Source organism: Eulemur rufifrons, chromosome 6 (assembly GCF_041146395.1).
Source record: "Eulemur rufifrons isolate Redbay chromosome 6, OSU_ERuf_1, whole genome shotgun sequence".
Classification (NCBI taxonomy): Eukaryota; Metazoa; Chordata; class Mammalia; order Primates; family Lemuridae; genus Eulemur; species Eulemur rufifrons.
In genome coordinates, this window is record NC_090988.1 from 77528025 (window position 1) to 77549824 (window position 21800).

General features: G+C 34.9%; 1 protein-coding gene across 4 annotated transcripts in view; it reads right to left on the reverse strand.

Moving 5' to 3' along the window:
• Nucleotides 1-21800, reverse strand: part of IMMP1L (inner mitochondrial membrane peptidase subunit 1) — a 65980-nt gene that overhangs the window by 38607 nt on the left and 5573 nt on the right. For 2 of the 4 annotated variants that reach the window (XM_069469767.1, XM_069469765.1), the window contains exons 2-3: nt 12410-12527; nt 5066-5177 (exon numbers count right to left, since the gene is read on the reverse strand). The exons of 1 other annotated variant lie outside the window; for it this stretch is intronic. The gene's annotated coding sequence lies outside the window, so the exon portion shown is untranslated. The remainder of the gene's footprint in view (nt 1-5065; nt 5178-12409; nt 12528-21800) is intronic. One more of the 4 variants, XM_069469766.1, reaches the window with a different exon arrangement.

Consider the following 21800-nt stretch of genomic DNA (forward strand, 5'->3'; position numbering starts at 1 on the left):
GATGATCTACTGCTCATTATCTGACATGCTCTAGGGATAAAAGAATAAAAATGACTAATTGTATGGTAAAAATAGCAGGCTTACACCCTTTACTCTCATCTGGTTTACAAATAAAAACAAAATTGTTCTTAACTAGTAACATATTTCCATATTCAAAAGTTAAAACTAATCTAAAAGATATACAGTAAAAATTCCCATCTACCCTGCTTTCCTCCCCACCCTCAGACAGGATTTAGATTTTGTATACTCTTCCAGATTTTATTCATGTAAATATTAATATGAGCAAATATGAATATGTAATTTTATTCTCCTCTCCCTTTATTTTTCTCCCCCCTTACACAAAATGTAGTTTACCATACATTCTATTTTGAATGCTTTTTCCAAATAACATATGTGGGGAAAACTTTCCAAATCTGCATATAGAAAACATCTTTTTTTTTAACAGCTATAGAGTATTCCATTGTATAGATATGTACAGTTCATTCAACCAGCACCCTACTGATAGACATTAAGGGATTTCTAATCTTATGCTACCACAAACAAAGCTACAATGAAAATTCCTACACACATTATTTTGTAAGTACATAAGAATTTCTGTAATAAATTCCCAGAATCAGTATTGTGACAACAGGTGAATGCATTGCTCTTTTTCTAGAAATTGAAAATTGGCCTTCTGTGGAGTTTCATCATTTTCACTTCCACCACACAAGCATCTCAAATTCATTCCAGAAAATGCTATTCCTCTTTTTGAGCCTCTAAAAAACTTTGTCCATAAGGCAATTTTCAAAGATGTGCTCACTGCAATTAACTACATGAAGCTCTTGTTTACTTTTTCCCAAATGCAAATGTAAAATTTGTTGCCTTAAAACTTGACTTGGTAAGCTTAAAAGCAAATAAACTTTCAAATTAAAAAAACTCATTGACACAGTAAATCCTCATACTGATGACTAAATGTGCTGCAATAACAACTATTTGTCTTCCCAATATCTTCTGTGATCTAAAGGCGAATATATTCTCAACTCCAATATTTTTTTTAATTCACATTTAATAGTTTATAATTAGCAGTAAGTAGGGTAAGCAGGCAAAGGTACTTTACTTTTTTCCTTTTATTTATTTATTTATTTATTTTGAAACAAGTCCTCACTCTGTTGCCTAGGCTAGAGTGCACTGCCATCATCATAGCTCACTGCAACCTCAAACTCCAGAGCTCAAGTAATCTTCTTGCCTCAGCCTCCAGAGTGGCTGGGACTACAGGAATGCGACATCATGCCCAGCTAATTTTTCTATTTTTTTTTTAGAGACAGGGTCTCACTAAGTGAGCCCAGGCTGGTCTCAAACTCCTGGCCTCAAGCAATCCTCCTGCCTCAGCCTCCCAAAGTGCTAGGATTACAGGCATGAGCTACATCACATGGTTGCAATTCACTTTTAAATGAATGTTTTTCCTGAAACACTTAAATTTTTTATGAAATCATGAAACATATGTAATTTGTGTTACTTTTACAAAATTTTTCTTTAAAAGCTATAATTTCAAAGGTGATTTAATCTTTATGCCTGCCATTTTCAATAGGCAGGCACCCAATATACTATTTTAATTCCAATGCCCATTCTAACAAATATTTAATAATTAGAAAAAAAACACTTAAGTCCACTGCACTTCCTATTTGAAGGAATCCTTTAGTAAATCCAGTTTCAATATGACTATAACTGTTTTGTTAGAAAACATGTAAATGATCATTTTTATTTCCCAAATAAGGATACATTAGTATATATATACAATCTGTATTGCCTTTTTGTCATACAGAAATCAGTTGTGAGAAGATCTCAATACCCTGAAACAAAGTGGTTAGACTAGTTACTGACACCAAAGTAAAATTCATGTTTACAATGGCAATTCTGAGCCATTAAAAAAAAAAACATGGGCCAGGCATGGTGGCTCGTGCCTGTAATCCTATCACTCTGAGAGGCCCAAGTGGGAGGATCCCTTGAGGTCAGGAGTTTGAGACCAGCTTGAGCAAGAGCAGAGACCTTGTCTCTACCAAAAATAGAAAAAATTAGCCAGGAGTGGTGGCATGTACTTTTAGTGCCTGTACTCAGGAGGCTGAGGCAGGAGGATTGCTTAAGCCCAGGAGTTTGAGGCTGCAGTGAGCTATTAATATGATGATGCCACTGCACTCTAGCCTGGGAGACAGAGTAAGACTCTTGTCAAAAAAAAAAAAAAAAAACCCTAAAATTTATTCTGTTTAAGAGAAGAGAGATGTAAATTTTTCCAGTGAATGAGGAAGTTCTCAAATTAAAATTTCTCACTTTAAAATTAGAATATACTATGGCAGCCTTTTGAAAGATGAGCTGTGATAACGTACAATAACACTTTGGTGGTTTTAAACAAATAACTTCCTATGCTAAGCCAGTTCCTGGTTAATAGCCAAAAGAATATATGTTAATTTCTGAAAGCTATTCAGACAAATTTCCACTTAAATGATTGGAAACGCCCAATAAAATGTCCTGATTTCACTTTGTTTACTTTAAGTTGCGACTGCCAAGTAGACAGGTTGGTCTGGTTTCTAGCTCCAACTTGCTAAATGACCTTGTTCAAGTGACTCAATCTCTCTAGCCAGCCTTAGTTTCTTCATCAGTAAATTGAAGGAGTTATAGAAAGTATGACATGTTAGTAAACAGAATGAGTGTGCTAATAAAGTGAAACAAAGAGTTACTTCATTAGGTCCTCTACATCTATATTTAGATTGATCCATATGTGTTGTATATTTAACACATTAACTGCCACATGAATTGTATTTACACATCCTAGTTTTGAGCCCTGAGGCCTTGTGAAGCATATGTAATTCATACTTCTCTTTACCTTAGGAGCCACGTGAACTATTTTTCAAGTTGCACATAACTCATGCACAGAAAATAAAAGATAACAAATTTTTCATTAAATTAGAAAGGATTGTTTGTTTTTGAAGTTTTTATTCTATTTTCATAATAAAACACTGTGTGTGGCCCCAAGGAAAACATTTTTTTTATCTAGTGTGGCAGTCAATGTGTAAAACTGCGGTCCCCAACCCCCAGGCTGCAGCCCAGTACTGGTCAGCGGCCTGTTAGGAAAACAGGACCCTGCAACACTGCCTGAGCTCTGCCTCCGCTCTGCTCCACCTCCCCCACGCCCCCGCCCCCCGCCACCTGTCCCCAACCCCTTCCCCAGCCGCCATCCTCCCCGTTCCAGTCCTTGGAAAAATTGTCTTCCATGAAATCCATCCCTGGTACCCAAAAGGTTGGGGACCGCTATGTTAAACTATCTCAAACTGTATGTCACTTTACTCTATATTTAAGGCCTACAGGAAAAGAAATTATAATCACTTCAGAATCTTTTCCAACATGTAATATTTGGTACTGTCAAGATATAAAAAATTTCTCATGTAGTCATTTAAAATACCACTATAATCAATTATCTTGATATTAAATATTTTCTAACCTGAAAATAAATTACTTGTCACCAGACAGATTTAAAAAAACACATGATATATAACCAGGATATTTGTAAAAAAACATTCATAACAATGTTGTATATCATAACCAAACACCAGAAACAGCCCAAACATCCACTAATGGTAGAATGGATGAATAAATTCTGCCATATTTATTTCAAAGGAATAATATACAATGATGAAAACAAATGAAATAAAGCTGTATGAAACTACATGGGCACTCAACATAATGTTGAATAAAGGAGGAAAGAATCCACATGGTTAACAATACACATAAAAGTGACAAAATTAAATAGAGAATAATGCTCTGTGGTTACATGGATGTTTGCATTTAATATGTAATTATTCATTGTATTATACATTTATGTTTCTATGTCATGTTACATTTTACAACAAAAAATTATATATTTTCTGAAGTAATACTAATATATTTTTATAGAGAAGGAAGAGAAGGTTCCTCTTTTTGCTAACAATTTTATTTTCTTGGCCTACATTTCATATTTATGTAATATTTTAATAATAAAGAAATAAGTTACTATGCCTAATTGCCCACAATCCTAATTAAGTGTGGATGTCACAGGCTTTCCCGATGGCTACAAAACCAAAAACCAAAAACAACAGGCCTTTAAAAAGTATTAGATCAGTTATCCTGCTAGATCCCTGCTTGGACACTCAATGTTGTTTCTGTCACTTTTTTTTCTTTTCAAGAAAATGTATGCTCACTTAAAAAAACTTCCAAATGATACCCAGGTAATAATTTTACACATGCAACATTCTAAAAATGAGAATATTTTAGCTCAAAGGCAGGAAGAAACACAATTTTAACTCTCACACATTTTAAAACAATTTTGGAAGTACCTGTGTACACATACAATGTGAGAAACCATACAGATAAGGTCACAGACACCACAGTTGAAGTCCACCCAGTGTCACTCTGTTTAAGTATGGTTCACAATGCATACTAAAAAAAATGATAGCTGGATTATAGGATAGATACACAAAACAAGTCACATTTAAAGTCCACCGTATAAAATGTAACATAGGGTGATTCATTCAAAATATATCCAACAATGTCTCATGTAAATTATACTAGAGTGGTTTTAAATATTTCCTTTGGAAAAACCAAACTATAGGGAATTGAAATTATTATAAAAGATACAATAATAAGAGTAAACTGACTGACAGTACAAAATACACATACACAATTTAGGAAATCCTAAGAGGTCTACCACCTACAATCATCCTTCAAAGTATGTTTGTTATAACTTTTAGATGCCACTAAATAGGAAGTAGAAAATGAAATTTAGAAGAAAGACTTTCATCAGGCTCCAGATAGCAACATGATGGCAATGGTATAGCAGCATTATGATAATAGTTGCTTTTGTTGCCTACTGTTGGTTTTTTGTGATTGCAGCCAGGGATTTCCCTCAGTGGGTCCAGCTAACCAGTTATTTGCCCATCTATTAAGTGCCAGCTTTAGAAATTGCACTGTGTCCAGCAGGGAGCAGCATTGCAACAGTCATAGGACTTAACATGAACATGAAACGGACAGAAGAAAAAGGAGGAAAAAGCCCACTTACCATAGGTCTGTTCTATAATACATTCAATTTTTAGGGAAGTTGCAGGGCTTCAAGAAAAAAAATCTAAAGCATGTCTCAAAGCATATGTGGGTGATCCATGATTTCAGGATTCCTAAAGCAGGAAATCAAAATTATATTAAGTGAAGGCTTTTCTCACCCATCTTGAGTTGAATTACTATATAATGTGACTAAATGTCTCTCAGTTGTAAAGATTCATTTCCTCTTAGTGGGTCAACAGGATTTCAAATTCAGATATTCAATGACACTTTGGATACAATGATCTAAAAAACTCGAGCATATTAAAGTCCTTTATCCACTGGAGGATTTAAGTAGAAGAAGAAAGTAATTAGGTTATGACATATCAACCTAGAGAGAACTGTGGTCAAGAAATTAAAGGACTTGATAAAGCAACCATATACAGTTCTGATACATCAAACTCTTCTACATCTTGACAAATTGCAAGCAATAGAGAGGATACAAACATTCACTTCTACAGGTCAGTTTGAATATTTAAGGTTAATTTTAAGAATGAAAAAGCAGTAGAAAAGTAGTTTATAATGCTGGTGTATAAGACTGATTAGTCAGATATTTACTGAATATGAGGAAAGCATATGATAGTGTAGAAAAACCTCATCACTAGTAATAATATGACAAAAGCAAAACAATATATTATGTTACTGAGATGGATGTTAAAATCTGCCTCATTCATATTCACGTATAATTCTATGTCAGTTCTTATAACTGAGGATTAAAAATGTTTTATCACCACTTTTATTTGAAATGTTAAAACAGTTTACTTTGTATGGGTTTGCATGTGACTTTTCAGTGTCTACATCAAAAACAAAATTACTGCCTTGAAGAGAATATACAAATATTTACCTTTAAATATATAATTATATATACCATATATAATATACAAAATTTCATATCAATATATTATTAATATATAAATAATATTTGCCTGAAATTTAGTGAACAATATGTAAAATGATTTCTACTATTTTCCGACAAAATGATACAAACAGCTTGACTTGAGCAAATGATATGAAGACTATGGTTACCCTCCAATAATTTGACTGAAGGTGAAAGAAATTTGTATATTAATCTTTATCCTTTTGACAGTAAGCTATTCATTGCATTATTTCTCATCTTTTGCTCTCCTTAGTCTTCCTCTTATGCTATCTCTTGCCCTTGTTTTTTAGACATTTCACTTTTCTGATAATTCCTCATTTCTGTTATCTTCCGTCTCTTTTGTATTAATAATACATTTCTGTATCACCCCCAATTTTCGTTTTATTCTACCTCTTCCCTTTATGATCCTACTTTTTTTCCTTTTCTCTGTAACAAGTCTGCTTTCCTCCATTTAGAGGCACCATGCTTGATCTTAACAATCTCACATGACTGAAACTCAACTAAATATGCTTAAATTTGATTTGTTATTCATAAAAATATTTTTCCCCTGAGTTATTTAAATATTTAAAGAACTCACTAAACATTTTAGAGTTCATCTTGAAACATGCAAAAATCTCAAGGAAATCTAATCTCAAGTACTCATTCCAATCAATTGGAGACCACCAACATTCCAATAAAGAGGTAATCTAGGATCTTATTACATTGGTATGAATAAATATTAAGTAAAGTCAATAGAACTTTAGTGCCGTGTATTCACGTGGGTGTGTGTACATGCACTTGTGTGCACTATCCCCATTAAAAAGTAAAGGTACATTAAATAACCCCCCTACTTCTAATATATGTTACAAAGTCTAAGGAGAAAAGTGATTTTCCTAATTCAGTAATCTCTAATATGAACATTAACATTAAGGGTGTTATGTTGTGAAATAATTTCGTAAGGAAATAATTTTTCACGGCCTTTGAAATTTTTCAAATTTATAAACAGATTATACAAGACCATTTATAATTACCTAAAAAGAGACAGACGGTAGTAGGTTGAAAGTCTTCCTCCCTCCCACGCAAATTTATGTCAACCTTGAACATCAGAAGAGACCTTGCTGGGTGCAGTGGCACATGCCTCTAAGTCCAGCTAGTTGGGAGGCTGAGGCAGGAGGACTGCTTAAGCTCAAGAGTTTGGGACAGCCTGGGCAAAACAGTGAGACCCTAAGAAGAAAGAAAAGAAGAAGGGAGGGGAGGAGAGGGGAGGAGAGGGAAGGGGAGGGGGAGGGGAACGGGAAGGGGAACGGAAAAGAAAAAGAAAAAGAAAAGAAAAGAACAAGAACAAGAACAAGAACAAGAACATGACCTTATTTAGAAATACGGTCTTTGCAGATGTAATTAAGGTAAGACCCAACATGAGATCATAGTAGATTAGAAAGGGCTCTAAATCCAACGAGAATGACATTAAAGACAGAAAAGCACAGACAGAGAAACAGAGAAGACAATGTGAAAATGAAGACAGATTAGAGTTATGCTGCCACAAGCCAAGGAACAATAGAAGCTAACAGAAGCTGAAAGAGGCAAGGTAGGATTCTCCCCTAAAGTCTTCAGAACAAACATGACCCTACTTAATCTTAATTTTGGATTTTTGACCTCCAAAACTGTGAAAAAATAAATTTCTGTTGTGCTAAGCCACCAAGTTTTTGGTAATTTGTTATGGCAGTTCTAGGGAACTAATAACAGATTTTGGTATCAAAAAGTAGAGTGCTGCTGTAATAAATATCTAAAATAGAAACAGCCTAGATTGCCTTGAGAGATTATGGTAGAAAACGAGATGTTAAGAGAATTCTGATGAGGGCTCACAAGGAAGTAAAGAGGATGGCAGAGAAAATTTCTATCACCTTAAAGAACACATGTATCGTAATAGAATGTTGGTAGATATACGAACATTAAAGGGGCTTCTGATGAGGTCTCAAAAAGGAAATGGAGAATATGATATTGGATAGCAGAGAAAAGGAAACGCTTGCTGTAAAGTGGCAGAAAACGTGACTGAAATATGTTCTACTGTGGGGTGAAAAGTAAAACTTGGTAAAAGTTGAACTTGTATATGTAGTTGAAGAGATTTCCAGGCAAAGTGTTGAAGGTGTAGACTGGTTTCTCCTTGCCACTTACAGTAAAATGTGAGAGAAAAGAGATAAATTGAGTAAGAAACTATTAAGCAACAAATAACCAGCACCTGATAATTTGGAAAATTCTCAGCCTATCTAAACTGCAAAAGATGCTAAAGCATACTCTGGAGAAGCGGCAACGGGGTGGCTGAAAACCTTTTCTGAAGAGATTAGGTGTGTGACTAATGGACACAATCAACCATCTCAGCAGAAGCCAGGTATAGAGGTTATCCAGGAAGGATCTGTGAAGAACTCTCTTGTCTAATGGCAAGGATCTCCTTTACATACATAGGAGACCCACAAGACTTTTGAGAATGTTATATCAGCAGATACATTGCCACCTTAGACTAAAAGAAACAGAGACTAGATGAAATGAAAGTTGTTGTACTCTCAAAATTCTACAAGCAGGAAATGAGCTAATAGAGTTGTTCAGCTGCAAACATGTGCTACTCTTCAAGAAAAATGACTCCAAGAGAAGAGCCATGGATGCAGAGGTAGAGAACAGAGAGGGTGGTGCCACAGTCCTGGCTCAAAGGGCAGGGACATGCCTAGGAGCCTAGAGGACAGAGCATCAAATCTCAGAGAATTATTCCCAGGCCTTAAAAGCAAATGAAATTTGCCCTGCTGGATTTAGGGCCAATAGGAAGCCCTTTATTCTTTTCAATTTCTCCCAATGGGAATGGGAATGCCTGTCCCAATACTGTATTTTAGAAACAGATAATTTGCTTTCTGGTTGCACAGGTCCACAGCTGAAGTAGAATTCTGCCCCAAAATGAACCTCAACTGTATATTCAGAATCTCAACTGTACCTATTTAGATGACTTAGATGAAGAGATTTGGCACATTTTTAGCTTATGACATTTAGATGAGATTTTGGATTTAAATTTGATGCTAGAATGGGTTATGATTTAGGGGACAATGAAATGAGGTGAATGTATTTTGTGTGTGAGATGGATGTGAATTTTAGGGGCCTAAACGGTCAACTGTAGTGGGCTAAAAGTGCACCCCTAAAATTCATATGCACCTACAACCTTACAATGTGAACTTACTTCAGGTCTTTGAAGACGTGATTAAAATAAGGGTCAAGATGAGATCATATTGGGTTAGGTGGGCCCTAAATCTAATGAGAATGTACTTATAAGGCAGAAAAGGACACACAGAGATGGAGGCAATATGAGTATGGAACACCTAGAGACCACAGTCATGCACCTATCACCCAAGGAACACTAAGGATTACCAACGACCACCAGGAGCTAGGGTAGAAGGATGGGACAGTTTCTTCTTCAAAGCCTCCAGAAAGAACAAGCTCTGCCAATACCTTGATTTGGGAATTCTGATTTCCACAATTGTGAAATAATATATTTCTGTTGTTTTAAGTCAGTAAGTTTGTAATGATTTATTACAGTAGCCCTAGAAAACTAATAGACCTAATCTTGTTTATCATTAGAATTAAATGAAACTGCAGCTATAACATATATCATAGGGAAATAATATGCAATTGTTTGCACATACCGTACTGTGTTCATTAAAAAAGAATGAATGCCTCCCAACAAAGTAAACTCCTACACCAGTTGATTTTACTGGTAAATACTACCAAACAGGTAAAAAATAATTAAGAAGAAGCCGTCTCAAACTCTTCCATAAAATTAAGGGACAGTGTCCTCACTTATTCTGTAAGGCCTGCATTACCCTGATACCAAAGCCAAAAAAGACATTGCAAAAAAAGAAAACTACAGGCCAATATTCCTCATCAATATTGATGCAAAAGTCCTCAGAAAAATATTAGCCAACCAAATTCAGCAGTATATAAAAGGATTATATACCATGACCAAGTGGGATTTATTCCTAAAATATAAGGACATTGCAACATAAGAAAATCAACCAATATAATACACCACATTAACAGAATGAAGGGAAAAAAATACATGACCATCTCAATAGATGCAGAAAAAGCACTTGACAAAATCCAACACCCTTTCACAATGAAAACACTCAGCAAATTAGGAATAGAACGAAACTTCCTCAACATAATAAACAATATACAAACTGACATTATACTCAAGGGTAAAAAACTGAAAGCTTTGACCCCCAAATCAGGAAATTTTGCCACTTTTGCCACTTCTATTCAACAAAGTACTGAACATTCTATCCACAGCAATTAAGCAAGAAAAATAAATAAAGGCATCCAAGTTGGAAAGGACAAAGAAACATTATCTCTGTCTGCAGATAGCATGATCTTATATGCAGAAAATCCAAAAGATTCCACAAAACTGTTAGAATAAACAAATTCACCAAATTTCCATAATATAACACAGACACACAAAAACCAGTTTTGTTTTTAAACACCAACGATGAAAAATCCCCCAAAAAATTTTTTAAAAAATAATGCCATTAATAGCATTGAAAAGTATAAAATATATAGGAATAAACTTAACCAAGAAGATGAAAGACTAGTAGTATGCTGAAACTACAAAACGTTGCTGAAAGAAATTTTAAAAGAAAAAAAATGGAAGGACATCCTACTCATAAATTAGAAGACAATATTCTCAAAGTAACAATACTATCCAAAGTGATCAACAGAGTCAATGCAATTTGTATCAAAATCAAAAAGGGTTTTTTTTTTTTTTTTTTTTTTTTGCAGAAAAACAGGCATACCTCAGAGTTATTGTGGCTTCAGTTCTAGACCACTATAAAAAAAGCGACTATCTCAATAGAGAGTCACATGAAGTTTTTGGATTCCCAATGCATATAAAAGTTATGTTTATACTATACCATAGTCTACTAAGTGTGCAATAGCATTATGTCTAAAAAAACATTGTACATATTTAGATTTCAAAATATTTTATTGCTAAAAAAAATGCTACCAACCACGTGAGCCTTCAGCGAGTCATAATTTCTTTGCTGGCGAAGGTTCTTGCCTCGATGTTGATATTAATAGCTAATGACTGATCAGGGTGGTGGTTGCTGAAGACTGGGGTGGCTGTGGCAATTTTTCAAGAGAAGACAACAATGAAATCTGCTGCATCAATTGATTCTTCCTTTCACAAAAGATTTCTCCATAGCATGTGATGCTGTTTAATAGCATTTTACCCACAGAACTTCTTTCAAATTGGAGTGAATCTTTTCAAACTCTGTCGATGCCTCATCAAGTAAGTCTATGAAATATTCTAAATCCTTTGCTGCCATTTCAACAATGTTTATATCATCTTCACCAGGAGTAGGATCCATTTCAAGAAACATTCTTTGCTAACCATAAGAAGCAACTCCTGGTCTATAAAATTGTCATCATGAGATTGCAGCAATTCAATCACATCTTCAGACTCCACTTCTAGTTTTCTTGCTGCTTCTACCACATCTGCAATTACTTCCTCCACTAAAGTCTTGAACTCCTCAAAATCATACATCAGGGTTGACATCAACTCCTTCCGAACTCCTATTAATGTCAATATTTTGACCTCCTCCTATGAATCATGAATGTTCTTAATGGTATCTAGAATGGTGAATCCTTTCCAGAAGATTTACAATTTACTTTGCCCAGATCCATCAGAGGAATCACAACATATGGTAGCTATAGTCTTACAAAATGTATTTCTTAAATAAAATGACTTGAAAGTCAAAATTACTCCTTGAGTCACAAACATTGGCATACAAGTATCTAAGTCTCAGTGACATACAAGTATCTGAGTTTTGAAAACTCTGAAAAAGTTTTTGAAATAGTGACACTGATTACACATTCTAAATATACTTAATGCCACTGAACTGTACACTTAAAAATGATTAAAATGGTGAATTTTATGTTACATATATTTTAACACAAAAACTTTTTTTAAAGGGCTTAGAGCACTGACACAAACACTTAAGAGAATCAAGACTGGGCTACTGATAAGCAATAAAGTGAACATATTCCAATGCTCAGTGAGGGAAAATGATCATCATATATGATATTAATAGTAATTCATCAATTTTCATGTGAGTTGATTTAGGAAATGTTCATAGAAAAAGGAAACATGATTTGATTTTTTTTTTTTAAATTCAACTCTAGAATACCAAATGGATTATAAAATTATTCTCAAATCTTTCATTTTGATGAATAGAAAAACAATAATATTAAATGGGGCAGGGCGAGGTGGCTCATGCCTGGAATCCTAGCATTACCACTCTAAGAGGCCCAGGTGGGAGGATGGCTGGAGGTCAGAAATTCGAGACTAGCCTGAACAAGAGCGAGACCCTGTTGCTACAAAAAAAAAAAAAATACAAAAAATTAGCTAGGCGTGGTGGTGCGTACCTGTAGTCCCAGCTACTTGGGATGCTGAGGCAGGAGGATCACTTCAGCCCAGGAGTTTGAGGTTGCAGTGAGCTATGATGATGCCACTGCATTCCACCCAGGGCAACAGGGTGAGACTCTGTCAAAAAAAAAAAAACAAAATACCCAAATACCAAATGGCCTTTAAAGTTCCTGTTTCAGCACTGAATAACCTTATTATAAAGTTTTTCTTTCCTCTGGGTTGAAATTGAAATTTCTATGCTCTAGAGAAACAAAGAGGTCTAATTGTTTTTTTGCCACAAAATTAGGACAGGTCTTAAGAAACTCAGAATCTTCACATCGGAGTTACATATGTACCATTTACCACCCCAATTGTTTTCACATCACTTTTTCCTCACCATTCTAATCACTCTCAGTATAAACCCATTTTAGCAAGGCAAATATGCCTCATGTTTTGTACTATTAATAATGGCCATAAACTGGCTACATAAATGGCTATCTTGAAGAGGAAACTAGGAATGAGTTTCGGCTCAAGTGGAAATAGTGGATAAGAGTGTGGATTGTGAAGTCAGACAAGCTAGCTCCGTTGAGAACCCTAGCTCTACTACTTACAAGTTATGTGACCTAGATGGAGCAAGCTGCTTATCCTTTATGTGACTCAGTTAATTTCTGAATTCAGTCATCTATAAAAATCAGTGAGGATTAAATAATATATGTAGGCCGGGCGCGGTGGCTCACGCCTGTAATCCTAGCACTCTGGGAGGCCGAGGTGGGCGGATCGTTTGAGCTCAGGAGTTCGAGACCAGCCTGAGCAAGAGCGAGACCCCATCTCTACTAAAAATAGAAAGAAATTATGTGGACAGCTAAAAATATATATAGAAAAAATTAGCCGGGCATGGTGGCGCATGCCTGTAGTCTCAGCTACTCAAGAGGCTGAGACAGGAGGATCGCTTGAGCCCAGGAGTTTGAGGTTGCTGTGAGCTAGGCTTGACGCCACGGCACTCACTCTAGCCCGGGCAACAGAGTGAGACTCTGTCTCAAAAAAAAAATAAATAAATAAAAAAAAATAAATAATATATGTAAAGCATTATAAACATTACATGGACCACAGTAAGTATTCAACAAAAACATTACTTATTATCATAATTAATTACTAACACATCCCATAGATAGAGGAGTGGAGATACTAAAGAAACTTTACATTTCAGTTCTACTAATTATTTTTTTATTTTTATTTTTTTTCAAATATCATGCCTAAAGGGGATTGTGGTTCAAAATGACAGGGAAATTTTATCACCACTCCCTTCAAAAATTTCACTGAAACACTTGTTTGTTTAATAAACAATCACAATAAATTTCTATTTATCGTTTAAATATCTTTTAAAATAAATAGAAAGAAACACTAAGAAAAGGAGTGAAAGCCATCAACACACTAGAGATTTTGAAGAATTTCTGGAAGATAGGGTATATGAAACCATAGTGATAGGTAGAAAAGAGCAGAGAGAACAATCCACCACATGGGTTGGCAAACTATGGTTCAAAGGGCATATCTTTTGGCCCACCACCTGCTTTTGTAATGGTCTATATGGTAAGACTGGTTTTTATACTTTTAAATGACTGAAAGGAAAAAAAATTCAAATTTCAGTGTCCATAATTAAAGCTATTAAGACACAGCCATGCTTATTTATTAACATCATCTATGACTGCTTTCCCATGGCAGAGTTGAGTAATTGCAAAAGAAATTGTATTGCCTGCAAAACCTAAAATATTTACTATCTGGTCCCAGAAAATGTATGACTAGCCCTAGCCAAGTAAAAACACATGAGAATATTTCAGGAAGATAAGATTTTTCTTCCTGTGGCTCCAAAGGGGTTCTGGGCTAGATCAACAGTTAACAGAGGTTAACTTCTTTAAAAATAAAAAGAAAGTATAATCTGCCTGAGAGGAATTTGGTCTCCAAAGTATGAAGGTTGGAAAGCTAGGATACAGTCCTCCTTATTTGGCTACCAGAGAAGGCCTGGGCCTGTCTGCTTGCACCCTGCTTATACACTTTGAAGCAAAGTATACCAATAAATAAGTCCTACCAACCTATAAGAAACTCCATCGGTCTTCTTTCCATTTAGGGTAAAGATGTGTTGGCGAAACAAAGGAAGAGAAAACCCATCCCCATAACCTAGATTATTCAACTGGTCCTTCATTTACCAACACGAATGGACAACCAAGGATCACCAACATTTAAGGAAATGACAAGCATGAAAGAGACAACCTATGATGAAAACAACCAAGCAGAACAATTAACCCTGGAGAAATCAGAGTTAATTAAAGAAGGGGAAAAAAAAAGGAAAGAGAGTCTATTCCAATATCTTCAGAGATATTGGAAAGATACTACATCTGTAAAACAAGAGGCATATGAAAGAGTAGAATTATACTTGTCTACAAGGTTCACAGAAATTATAAAAAAAAATTTAAAAAGTAGAATTAAAAGAACAGAGTTTAAAAAAATTTAAACTGTCACTACCTTCACCCATGCACAAAAAAACAGAAAAGCTGGAAGAAAAGTTGAAGAAATACAAAGAAGCAACCCAAAGGGGTAATAATCTCCCTAAAATGGTAAGAAAAGAGACTCTTCTGTCCCCTTCAAAAATCTTCCCCCCCACCCATACACACACACACACACACACATCCCCAACCCCCAAAGGGAGGATCCTGAAAAGACCTAGGTAATACAGAGCCAGTGAAACAAAAAAACATAGACTCCTAGGTACATTTTTGATCTGGAGCAGAAGTTATCAAGTTAGGGTCCATGAGCCAAATCCAGCAGATGCTGTGTTAGTAAATAAGGTTTTACTGGTACAAAGTCATATTCATTCATTTACACATTTGTTATCAGTGGTTGCTTCTGTGCTGCAACAGCAGAGTTAAGTAGTAGCAAAAGAGACCATATGGATCACAAAGCCTAAAATATTTACAATTTCGTCTTTTACAGAAAAAGTTTGCAAAATCTTGATCTAGAACTGTGTGATTTAATATAGTAGCAACTAGCAAAATTTAAACAGCTGTTTAAATATAAATATTTAAAATTAAATAAGATTAAAAATTCAGTTCCTCAGTCGTATGAGTGCTCAATGGTCACATGTGTTTAATGGCTATTGTACTGGACAGTGTAGATGCAGAACATTTCCATCAGCACAGGAAGTTCTATTGGACAGGGCTCATCTGGAAATTACCATAACAGATTACTGGAACCATATTTTAATTATTGCTTTAAAAAGTGCTATAGTAAAAAAGCATACCTAAGTGCTATGGTTTCAATGTGTCTCCCAAAATGCATGTGTTGGAAACTAACCCCAGTACCAGTGTCGGGAGGTAGGGCCTAATGGAAGGTTTTTAGATCATGAAGGCTCCATCCTCATGAATGTATTAACACCAATTAAAAAAGGGCTTGAGGCTGCCAATGTGCGATATTGCTTTCTCTGGCCTTCTCTTTGCCCTTCCGTCATGGAATGATACAGCAAGGATGTCCTCACCAGACACCAGCCCCTGAATCTTGGGCATCCCAGCCTCCCAAACCATGAGGTAGTAAGTTCCTGTTCATTATAAATTACCCAGTCTCAGGTATTCTGTTACAGCAGTACAGAATAGACTAAGACACTCAGAGAAGCAGGAAGAAGGAATAAATTCAGAAAAAGACAGAAATTAATTACTTTAGAAATGAAAATAATAAATGCATAAATCTAGGACCTCATTCTGTGAAAATATCACTACAATAGATTTTTTTTTTAAAATCCTTCAATGTTAATCACAGAGAAAACATGAACTGAAAGAAAATTCAAAGATATAGTATTATAAATGAGAAACTAAATATGATCACAGATATGAAAGAGATTATAAAATAAAAGAATTCAAGGAAGAGAATGTAATTAATGCTATCAAATTTGAAAATAATAATAAAGTGTTTCTTAAGAAAACAGAATTCAAAAAGAGGTAGAATAATTATATAGAACAAGAGCTATGAATAAATCTTTTTAAATTGTGTAATAGATGGCTCCAATTTGGTTCTGAATTAATGACAAAAATGTTTGCTAGGATTTCTAACTTTCATCTTATCCTGCAAGAGACTGATCATAAACATACTTCATATCCAGACTCTTAGCAGTCAAAACAATAAATTTCTAACACTACCAATTGGTCCAATAATTTCATATTTCTTCAGAGGGAAGCTTCACAAGCCTGTGGGGCCCTTCATGCTAAATCAGTAGTTGTGGTGTAAGAAGCTTCATATGGAGTAGTTTAAAATATTTGGCCTATTCCTAGGCTCTCATAATTATTCAAACTGAAGGGAAATTGATCCCATCTCAGCAGAAATGTCCACGATAATTAGAACATCACACGTGCTTAGATTATCACAGTAGCTTTATGCCTATGAGACTCTAGTTGACACGTGAAAGGAGAGCCAGTCAGCCGTTATTTAATTCCTCATTTGGGCTACATGCAAATATGAAGACAGTCCCAGCCTGAGATATTCACAAATGCTGGACCATTCTAGCTCTGGAATTTTTTTTGTTTTACCATTAAAAATCTTTACTGTTTTAGTGTTTACTAATATGTAAATGCCTTTTTTTATAGATATATTTACTGGACAAATCTTCTTGAACCAAAACATGTTTATTGTTTGACACATTTACCCTATTTACACTGGGCATTACAAAATATGAGCATTCAATGATTTTCTGAATTTTAATTTAAACTCTCCAGTCTTCTGTTTATGCTTAAAAATCCACTAAAATTAGGATGAATGTAAGCACTCCTTTGCCTTGGGCAATTCCAGCTTACCCTTGCTTTCCCCGGCATGCAATATTAAGTCAGTATTTCAGCACTCTCAAAACTGTCCTAAATAATCAATGGACCAAAGAGAAAATCAAAACAAAAAGTAGAAAATATTTTGAAATAAATAATAATGAAAACATAAAATGTCAAGTTATAGAAAGAAACTAGAGTAGTGCTTAGAGAAAATTACATCCTTAACTACACACAGAAAGGCAGAAAAGAAAGGCAAAAAAATCAATGAATCAAGCTTTTATTACAAGAAGGGGGGAAAAATCAAAACCTCAACAAATCAAAACTGAGGAGTATAGGAGAAATAATAAAGATAAGAGCAATAATTGATGAAATAGAAAGTAAACATAAAACCAAGAAAAATCAACAAAGCCAAAATTGGGGTATTTTTTTTAAAAAAAGACTAATGGAAAACAAAAATCCCTAGCAAAACAATGAAAAAAAGAATCATTCATTATCAATATAAGCAATAAAATAAAAGGAGAAATCACTATAGTCACTAAAAAGATAGTAACAGCTGCTTCCAGAATGGCAAAGTTCATAACAGACTAACCCTGCTATAGATAACGATAATCTCTAAACAAAACACAAAAACCAATTATGTGAAGGCTCTACAGATTTATTAGAAACAGAAAGACTTTTAGGGGGAGTCAAACTTGTAAAAAGGGATTGCCACAGGGTGAATTTTCTATTTTTACTGATTTAACTTGAGGACAGCACAGTACAGACGGCTAAAATTCTGGAAGAAGTCATCCCTCTGAAGATCCTGAAGAATCACACACTAACCAATAGAATAGAGGGTCCAGAAAGAAAACTAATTTATGTGTGACTTTTTAAATTGAAAAAGTGTGATGTAAAACAGCAGGGAAAGAACTGTCTTTTCAATAAATGGTGCTAGGTGAATAGGATACCTGTATAGGAAAAACAAATGCACCTTACCCTTGCCTCACACTAAACACACAAAAAAACAACTCCAACAGAGTACAGATGCAAATGTTTAACAGCAGGGCTTATAGAAGAAAACATGGAGATCATCTTCAGAATCTTATAGTAAGCAAACACAGCCATAAAGCACTAGCCATAAAGAGAAAATTGATATGTTGGAATATACTTTGACAGAAATAAAAGGCAAGCCACAGACTGATAGAAAATATTTTCAATGCATTTATTTGAAAATGGACTCTTACCCAAAACATAAAAAGAACTACAAATCCATGGGGGAGAGAGAGACAATTCAAATTTTAAAAATTAGCAAAGACATGGGTAGAACCTTCACAAAAGAGGTTATCCAAATGGCGGATAAACATATAAACAGGTGGTCAACTTCACCAGAGAAAATGGTCTTAAGGGATTCTAAGATTTAATGGCAGAAAGAAAGAAAAAAACCTTTATTTTCTTCTACACCCTTTAGCCATTGAACTATCCCTCCTTCTTTCAAATACTGATCTCTCTCCTGTGCTCTGGATTTCATTCCTTCCATCTCGTTCAAGTCCTTTTCTTTATAAATTATCTAGAATCTCTTTCCAGTACCTTTATATTCTCCTCTAGCCTCCTCTTTCACATACACACAGTAACAAAAGGCCTCCCTTAAACCTTTGTCATCTCCCTCTGCTCCCCTTCACAACAAAGATTTCTGAAATTGTAAAATGGTCTGCTTTTATGGAATATTAAACTTCAATTGCCATTCACTTCTAAATATAATTATCTGACTTCTAAGTTTACTACTTCAAAAATTTGCCCTTCTGCCTTACCCTCTTGAGTAGCTAGTACTACAGGCACATCCAACCACACCTGGCTAATTTTTAAAAACTTTTTGTAGAGACAGGGTCTCCTTATGTTGTCCAGGCTGATCTGGAACTCCCAGCCTCAAGTGATTCTCCAGCCCCAACCTTCCAAAGCGCTGGGATCACAGGCATGAGCAGCCACGCCCAGCCTCTGCCCACCTTTTAAATGTTGATGTTCCCCAAACCTTATCTGCAGTTCTTTTTTTTCCCCCTCATTCGAAAGTATGTATTTTCTTAGTGAGTTTATCCATTCCCTTGGAATAAGCCACCACCATGTGCTTAAAAATTTCAAATCTATATCTTTTATCTAGAGATCTCTCTCATTCATAGCCTACTACATATATTGGATATCTCCACTTGGATATTCCATGGGTACCTCCAATGAAACACATTCAAAACAGATAAAAACCTCAAATTATGATCTCCCATCCCACAAAACAACCAATATCACAACTACAATATTATGCTGTTCCTCCTTTACTTTCTATCCTCCATCATCCACAAAGCTGCTCCAGGTAGAAACTTATTAGTCGCCTATGATTCCTCCCCTCAAACTTCCTTGGTCAGAATGGAAAAACAAGCATCACATGTACTCAGAAAATTGGTTTCCCTGATCATCACCTAAATACAAATCTGGAAACGACACCAATTGGACATCAGACTGAGGTGGGGGGTGGGGGAGGGGATGGGGGTATGCCTACACAATGAGTGCATTGCGCACCGTTTGGGGAGTGGTAACACTTGAAGGTGCTGACTCGGGAAAGGGGGGGTGGGGAAAAAAATATGAAACTATTGTTTTTAACTTGCACTGTTCACTTAATAATTTATCATGAATATTTCCCATATTATTTCATATCATTGTACAAGAAATAATGTATACATTATGAGGACATACTGTATCTAACAAGATATACTGTTAGACTCTTTGATTCTGTAAAATTAAATTGAAAAAAAAAAATTCATATAAAAAAAAAAAAAAGAAAAAAAAAAATCTCAGTTCCATGTTTCTGGTTGCACTTTAATTCATAGCTGCCAGGCTGATTTTACTAAAGCTTTAATTGTTCCGATCTGTTGCTCAAAACCTGGCAAGAATCCACTGTTTCTTATTTTAAATGTCATATTTTCACTTAATAATAAAGGACTTCCATATTTGGAAAAAAAAAAAAAAAAAAGAGCAACGTTATATAAAGTCACTGAAACAATGGGAATAACTTAAGCCCATTATGGAATTAGAATTAATGTAAATATATATTATAAAAGCATATAAAATGATGTTTTTTATATATGTATATGTCAATATATGTATGTATATAATATATATAGGCATGTATATATGCAACAATTATAAGCATGTGTATATATGTGTGTGCATATGCGTGTATATGTGCATGTAGAGAGAAAAACCTTAAAATTTAAATATGTTTAGTGAGTTTTCATGTTAGTATCTCGTATCTCCCTCCTAGGTAATTGCTAAGACAACTAAGCAGATAGCACAGGAAAATAGCAGAGACCTATTGTTACCCACATCCTTTTCTCTTCTAATTCATTATAATTTTACATCATCCATTGATCTTCAGACTCTTATATCACTTTGCTTTGAAATGGTCATTTTTTTTGCACTGTAGCACCTGCATTAATTGTAAAGAGATCCTCAGTGTCTGTATATAGTCGCTCAATCAGGGTCTATGTTGACTATGTTGACTTTTCTAGTCGGGTTTCTACTAGCTATTGTGCATATTTGATAAATCCTAAGATTATAAGAGTCTGCTTTTCTTCAAAAATGCCTGTCAAGCTATCTGGAGCACCTCTTGTGCAGCTCAGTAGCATTTAGAGCGATAACAGAGGCTGACTTTTAGCAGGATCATGTCTAAATAGAATTATCTCTATGAAATGGTATTATTCTGTGCAGAAATCATTGACATTATCACTTTATGTATTATAACATCAAGTCTCCCATCCTTCTCACTGCAACAGCCCAGGATTTTGTCATAAAATTATTAATTCTACACTTCCATGTGAAATAAAATTATAAATAAAAAAAAAAAAAAAAAAAAACTTCCTTGGTCATGTTAATTCTGCTCCTTACAGTAATCTCTTAATTCATCCTATTCTTTTTATACCAATCACACTTGTAGCCAATCCATTTTCTTTTAGCACACTTTTAGCAATTCCATAACAATCAAATATGATCATTGTGTCCTTCTTTTACTTAAAGTTTTTCAATGATTCCCACTTCCCATTATCCTTAAGGAAAGAAAATCCACAACCTTCCAAAAATCAATCAGACCTTTGCCTAACTTCTGTCTCCTCTTCTCTTAGCACTCTGTATAAATCATGAAAACTATTTATACAGAAATATGGGAACAGATTTATTGAAGGAGCAGTCATCCATTCTTTGCAATGGCTTCCATTCTGTTTAATGCCTTTATATCCTACATATTCTTCAAAATTCAGACTACGCTTCCTCCTCAGGGGAAACTTTCCAAGGCTCCTCTCTCTCAGCCTGAGTTAGATAACTCAACATTTGTTCTCCATAGCACTTACAGGAGACAGTTGGCCCTTGAACAGCATGGGTTTGAACTGCGTGCGTCCACTTAAACACAAATTTTCTTCAATAAATATATTGGAAAATTTTGGAGATGTGCAACAATTTGAAAAAACTCACAGATGAACTGTATAGCCTAGAAATATAAAAACAATAAGAACAAGGTATGTCATGAATGCAAAAAATATGTGTGGATACTAGTCTACCATTTAAATACTAACATAAAATCTACACAAATCTATCATAA